At 43.3% G+C, this 7,479-nt stretch overlaps 1 pseudogene; it reads right to left on the bottom strand.

The window, feature by feature from the left end:
- Positions 1–480: 480 nt before the first annotated feature.
- On the bottom strand, positions 481–6,763 carry LOC121456900 (annotated as a pseudogene).
- Between the last annotated feature and the right edge of the window lie 716 nt (positions 6,764–7,479).

The raw sequence follows: 7,479 nt of genomic DNA, 5'->3' as shown, positions 1-7,479 counted from the left end.
CCATGGGCCATGAGGATCATGTTAATTCATCTATTTTTTTTTTTAACCAGGCTACTCCTAGATGGAGCTTCATTAATGGTCCAGGTCCCTGCCTCTTTTGCTCGTCTTGTGTGGGGCTCCCACCTCTTAAGGAGGTGAGTTTGTCTACACAGTGTTGGTCACCAGATGCCCTCAAACAAAGTGACAAAGCAGACCCGGCTCTGAGAATGCAGAACTGTGTGGAGACTTACACAGGGGTAAAGGGATCCAGGAGTCATTAGAACATAAAATCACAAATCCAATCAATATTTTCATGTGTGCTTTACACACTATGGAAACAAGGTTTCCTCACACATTTGTACAATGTTGTTGACTCTTCTTTTTCTACTACTCCAGCATAATTGAGTACTTGCAACAGTGATCTTCTGGTTCCCTTAGAGGAAAAGGATGAACATTCTGGCACTCTACAGGCAAGGTTTGTTATTCTGGAAAGGTCATGTGTCAGTGTCCAAAACGAGGCCAGAAGTAAATACTGATTGGACCTTGTGCCTCATTTTTCCATCATTCCCAGAATTCCGGGGGCTTAGATATATATGGTCCCACCTTCTTTTCAAAAAGATCTTCTTTATTAAGAAGAGCTATGGCATCATTTGCTGCAGTATCAATAAAGAGATTCTGCAGATAGTAAGACTTCTTGTAGTAATAAACAGCACCACCTAGTCCACCAATAATACCCAAGGAAACACGTTCAATATAATTCTGTAGTTTTTTTTAGTAAGGACACATCATCATCTTCTGCAAACAAACGGGGAAACGAAAGGTGTTCCTTCAGTTCATTCACAGATATATTAAAATCTTTAGCAATCTTTTGCAATGAGGCATCATCCAGTCCAAAGTAAGACCTGAATTGATTGAATGTTTCATCCAGATCCTCTAACTCATCCCTGATCATGCAACAAATGGAATGGTGGCCCATGCTCCACTCTTCAGGGCCTCTAGAAAGACCTTCTGCTTAGGAAATCTCTCTTGAGGTTAATGGCCTCCTTGGTAACACTGTTCAAAGATAGCATGAAGACATAGCGTTTTTGTCTGGGAGGTCCTTTAGGAGTTTTTGTTCCAGAATTGGGAAGTCATACTCAGACGTTTCAAAGTTAGAGACTAAGAAGATTTGAGGCTCACCTGAGAGAACCTCCTTGAGTTGCTGTGAACAGTCTTTCCCGGATTTTCTTTAGGACATTCTCCTTATTGAATGTCTTGGGTTTACTTTTCTTTTCATTATATAATTCATTATCTATCTTTGTTCGGACAAAGTAGAAATTCATTTTCATCCTTGAGATGGCTTTGGCTAGCTGGGCATCATTTTCTTTGAAGCGTGAAGCTGAGATGATAATGAAGAAGTCATACTCATGAAACCTCATTTCTTTTAGGTAGTTTTCTGGTGTGAAAGAAGAGGACCCAATGCCAGGCAGGTCCCATAGTGTCACCTGGGGAAGCTTTGGATGTGGGTATGGAGTTCTCCGCCATGGTTGTCTCTGTCACCCCGGTGGGGGCTGCACCTTCATCTTCCTGTCCGACCCCTCTTATGGCATTGATGAACGTGGACTTCCCAGTCCCTGTCTCCCCTGTCACAGCAATGTTCAGGGGGGCATTCTCGATGTCTTTCAGTGCATTGTTGATTACAGAAAGTGCTTCCTGGAGGTTATTGCTCTTGATGTGGGTTTTAATCAAGGTGATGGTTTCCTCAGAGAGGATTTGGCTTTCCCTCTTAAAATTATTAAAGAATGCATTAATGCTGGAGGCCCAAGCCATGGCTCTGTATGTAGAAGCTGAATGAAGCAGAGAGGAGAGAAATCGTAATCATTAATAAAGCAGGGCAACATCTTGTTGTAGGCTGGTTCAGTAAAGCAGGGACCCTATACCTTGTCCCACATCAGAGCCAGAATTGCCTTTCTTCTCTCCTCTTGGTCGCTGCTTTCACTCCTGACCTGGTTATAAAGAGGCATCTTCCTCACACTTCACTTCCTCCTAGGAATTTCCTTGCACTTCTTGGTCTAATTCAGACTCCACTTACTCTGTGATGTTACCCATTGCAACCTTTATTATCAGTTTGGTGTCTCCTTTCCATTCCGTTCTTTTCATTAAAATGACACCCATACATGGTGTCAACCCTAGAAGGACATGCCGGAAGGAACGTTTCTCCTGACAGGGTCCTCAACCTTATGTGAACCCTTTCGTAATTTGACTGTAGGTCCTCAAGGCCCCAGGTTCTTTGCATGGTTATTATTTATTTTCCCACATTCTTGTTGCTTTAGTGGCCACCTTTGAAGACCCTCGGTCTTCTTCTTCCCTTCTACCACTTCTACTCTCTTCCCTGTTCTGTCATCTCCCCAGGACCTTAGAGATCACAGCATCTCACAGTTGAGATTTGAAAGTGAAAAGTAAGTCAAACTAGCTGCCCCTGTCTCGGAATTGCTTTTAAAATGCATGCATGTGGAGGTCAGAGTGATGCAGTCGAGGGGTCCTAGGAATGGGCTTGTTCTGTGCGTTTGTTTCTGTCAAGCATTAAAATTTAAGAGATGAGTCCTAGTGGAGCCACCATGGGACACCTGGGAAGTGAGGGTTCCCTCTTCAGCCTTCCTAGTCTTGCTAATAAAACAATACAAGAATGAACTCAAACAGAAGATTGAGTTGAAAAGGAACACCTTAGGACAAGAAGATGTAAATCTCATGCTGTCCTGGAAGGGAGGAGAACACCAAGGAGAGGGAACAAGAGCTATGCTGCAGCACAGAGGTCACCCACTGAGCACTGGGCAGCAGGCGGCCACAAGGTGAGGGAGTAGCATAGGAAAAGGAATATGGAAGCCCACACTGTTAGTCATGGAGGCTAGAAGCATACTCAGGCTCTGACCAGCATCTGAAAGGGAAAGACAGAGGCAGAAGGAATAGGTAAATTTCTGAGTTGGGCCTCAGTAAGGTGGGACTATGCAGGGTGAGTTCTCTCTTTCCATCTTTATGTGGTTTCCCGGGGGTAAACCCAACACATGGTTATTTTATAATGAAGACTTGACACAAGACAAGGAACAGATGAGACTGAATTGAAAAGAGATGTTCAAATAACCGTTATTTCCCTTTCTTCTCATAGAAGAGGAGGGACACGGCCTCCATGAAAGTCACACTACTCAGAGAGATACCCTGCCTCCTGGTGTTCAGATGCTCAGTGCTATGCGTCACTGTCTTCAGTTCTCCCGGGTGTTTAGGTCAGAAATCAAAACAACTAAGAATCTCAGCTTCCACACCAGGAACTGAGAGGGACATCCTGGAGAATTCTGACAAGCATCTTTCATAATGCTGACAGATTTGTAAGGTCCTAACATTTCTCTAAATCACACTTACTCAGAGACTCCAGAAAACACCGGGATTAACTTGGGGAAAGAGTAACATTTACAGAAAACGTCTACATTGAGAATCTTATTATTTCATATTTACCTAAAGTTATATACGTAAACATATGCATATTTATATCTTTTAAATGAAGTTATGCAACATGCCTGATAATTCCTCCCATCTGAGTCATAAAGTAACAGAAACTTCATTGTCAGACATGAGAAACTTCTCTTGAGTTGTGGGTCAGGAGAGTCCAGGATACTCCTCAAACAGCACAGACTCCTGCTGTTGCCCTTGCTTGAGCACCAGAAGTTGAAGGGCGCTGTCCTGAAGACACAGCACACTTCAGATAAAGGACACATAGAAATCAAGCTGGATCTGAACCAAAGTCTCCTCCTCAAGACCCAGCTTCCCTAACATCAGAAGGGGCTATGAGAGTTTCCAAGGGAGGAGAATGTTCCATATTCCTGCCCAGATAGGACTTCCGTGAGCCACAGTGATGATCATCACACTGAGGTAACTAAAGGTGCAGGGGTGGCATTTATGTATTGGTGGTGATCCACACCTGTCTAAATGTGCATCAGGCTGGCTGAACAAGAAGGAAATCGTGCATGGTAACTGAGAATCTAACCAACCACCTGCTGTTAGTGAGGTCACAGATCTCAGAGGAGAACCCACTATGGCCACTTTCCTATCCCAGAATATTTCTGTTTTCCAAACACTTTTCTTTACTCACAGGTACACGGAGCTCTCTCTAACCACCAAAGATGCTTCTTTTCACAGCAGTGAGAGATCACTTCAGAAAGCACAACTGGTCACAAAGCAGAGAACAGCTGACTTTGCGGTGCCCAGCCTCACTTGATGGCATAAGCCTTAACCTAAGAGAGAGAAAACACTGAGGAGGAGGGTGCAGAAGACACAAGGATAGGAAGACCACACAGTCCAATGCAAGACTGAGTCTTCTGGATATGACCAAGATACACATGAAACCTCAACATTATGGCCTTTTACACAAGACCTGAACACTGATACCAACAGTTGATGTGCCAAAGTGGGTGTGGGAAATTGTGTGGGTTGTCACACTTAGATGAAGAGTCACAAGTATAAAAAGTTGCAGAAGGACAGAAGTAGTCTCACCCAAAAATGAACTCCCTAGTTGATAATTCAATCCCAAATGTTCAACCCTAATTTCTGTCTGTCTATCTGTCTGTCTATTATCTATCTATCTATCTATCTATCTATCTATCTATCTATCTATCTATCATCTCTCTGTATATCTATCTATACAAGCTGTACTAACAGCAACAAGTGGAGTTTATGTATTTATTTGTTAAGAGATATGTCATAGTAATGAAGAGTTAGAGAGCATACATCTGAAAGGAAATAGGAGGTATGGAAGGGACTGCAGGGAGGAGAGGGAGAAGGATTCTCTTATATTTTGATAAACTAAAGGACCCTTGCTTCATAGTAAACATTTAAATTAAACAAAATTAAAATTAAAAAAGGAAGAAAGACTACTGTCAGATGCAAGGGCATTGAGGGGACCATCCTCCAAAGAATGTAATTCACTGCATCTATCTAAGGACACTGCAGTGATGTCCCTAAGCCAGCCAGGGTTACATTGTAGGACATTGTCTTCAAACATTGATCAGAGCCTGCCTGACCAGCTGCCTGCTTCATGAGATTAACACTTACATACTAGTGCTGGTGGCTGTCAACCTTCCTGCATATCCACTACCTATCCCATGAGGTGATTCCCTATGCCTCAGAGACTTCAGGTCCCCCAGCTCCAGTGCCTGCCTGGCCTCTTGGCCACCCAGTGCCTGACCTGTCAGAGTTACCAGCTGTCTACCCACCTACTCACCCAGGGAGGTCAGAATTCCTTCCTTTGAGCCCTAGACATCCAAGTTCACCTGACCCCTATTGACCACCCCATGTATCAGAGCCTTCAAAGCCCACCAACTGCTTCCCATTATAAAAGAAGTAAGGAGGTAAATATATACAAAAGAAAATCTAACCAGTGATCAAAGAATACATGAACACAAAAACTTGGTTATCTGAAAACCTAAGACAGCTCGTCTTCTCAAAAAAAAAAACAAAACAAAACAAAACAAAAACAAAACACTCCAGAGTAATGGTCTTCATGAGAATGACTTAGATAAAGTTTCAGATGAAGAATTCACAAGGATGATGTAAATGTAATCAAAGAAAGAAGATTCAAGCAATCATTTGAATTACAGACAAGTCAACACAGGGCATGAAAATGAAATTCAATAATGAGAAATACTGAGCAAAATCTTGACTTAAATGAAGCTGGAGATGAAAATGCATTAAAGCAAATGCTCAGAGCAAAGACTCACGATCAGATGATAATGGAGGAGGGAATGTCAGCAGTGAGGACAATGTAGAGGAATGGGAAGACTTGGTCAGGAATGACCATAAAAATAAAAATAAAAAACAACTGTATGGGCAGCCTATGTGTGACCTTTGCAACACCATGAAACACATCCACAGAGAAGGAGAAGAACTCCATTCCAATGGCATAAAAAATATTCTCGATGAACCCTAGCAAGAATGTCTCCAAATTTAGGGAGAGGAATGCACATCCAGACAGATACAAAGGTTTGTAGAGCTCCAGATATACAGAGCAGGAAAAGAAACTCCTGAAGTCATATCACAGTTAAACCCAAGTGGTCTGCAAACTGCAAGAGAGAAACAACAGAAAGTGTAAAGATGGAGCCATCAGAGTAACAACTGACTGACAGCAGATTCCTGAAAGCCAGGGGGTCAACTGCTCTTCCAGACACTGTGGATGGTTGTTTCTCATCTGGGATTTTATCTCCATGATGAACAGTAAAGACTCCAAGAGCATCTGGGTATCCCAGCCTGCTGTCTTCCTCCAAGCTCAACTTCTTCAGAAGATCATCTAGGTCCACACAAGCAGGTGGAAGGAAGGGCTGCTGCTTCTCTGCTTTGGGATGCTTTTGGCACAGAAGATGACACAGAAGGATGCTACTGTGCCTGCTCCCTGAGTGAAATCCCCAAGTTCTCCTGCCCTGGAGTCAGTGCTCCCCCTTTCACATTATCACACACGTAGGGCTATTGGCCAAGCTGAACTTAGAACCCTTCACTCACCTCAGCAGTGGTGACCTTGATCTGAGGGCAGTGGCGCCTCTGGGAACGTTCTCCTCTTAGGAGAAGTCTGTGCACTGCAGCAAGGGCAGTTGCCTTGGAATGCTCTAGAACTGGAATTCAGACTCAGGATGTTCAGGAAGAAATGAGGTGAAGTTTAGAGTTCTGAGTCCTAGGAAGAACTGCCTGAAGAGAGAAAGACCACTTGGAGTGGACAGACTGATCTTGACTTTCACTGTTCCTTTATCGCTGTTGGTCCACAAATAGCCCTTGCTATCTACATTTTCTGGGCAGATATGAGCTCTGCTTATATAAACCACACAACAGGGAGAGGCTGCAGTCCAAATCGGTTTCAGTTTCTATTCCTAGAAATGACTGGTTTGCATGAAACAACTGGGAGATCCTTTAGAGAAGGTGGCAGATGGGTCATAATGATTGAGGTTGTCTAACTAAGTCTGTGGCGTGGCAACGATAGCACAGTTCCGGGTCTGTAGTAGAGATCCGCGTCTGACCCTCTGGCTTCCCCACTGGGGACTGCTGACTCATGTGTGGGTACCTATCCCGAGGTAAACAATGCTTCTGTTGTGGGTCCTGAGTCAGTAACAGATTTACCAGTCAGACTTAAATTTTGGTTATTGCAAATTAGAGACTTTTAAGTAAAAAGAAATCTGCCAGGAAGAAACCAGAGAGAGTTCTCTAGGTAAGGCTCTGGCTATTGTTAGCAAAAGGATTACAAAGGAAAAAACCCACGGAGTTACAATTTTGGGAAGCTAAATTAAACCATAACGTGTCCGGGTGTGGGCTAAGCTTGATCCTGTAACAGACATCCTGCAGATGCTTCAACCATCCACACAAGCATGCATCTCATACAAAAGCTGAGCAGTTAGCCTGTTTAATCTGTGACCCATTACCTTGTAGGAATAGCTGAGGAATTGAGATGTCAAATAGCCTATTCTTTTTTCTTTTCCTAAGAGAATAACCCAA

Source organism: Microtus oregoni, unplaced genomic scaffold (assembly GCF_018167655.1).
Source record: "Microtus oregoni isolate MIOR12 unplaced genomic scaffold, Mior012 000015F_ref0000493, whole genome shotgun sequence".
NCBI lineage: Eukaryota > Metazoa > Chordata > Mammalia > Rodentia > Cricetidae > Microtus > Microtus oregoni.
This window is presented reverse-complemented; position numbering and strand designations above follow the sequence as displayed.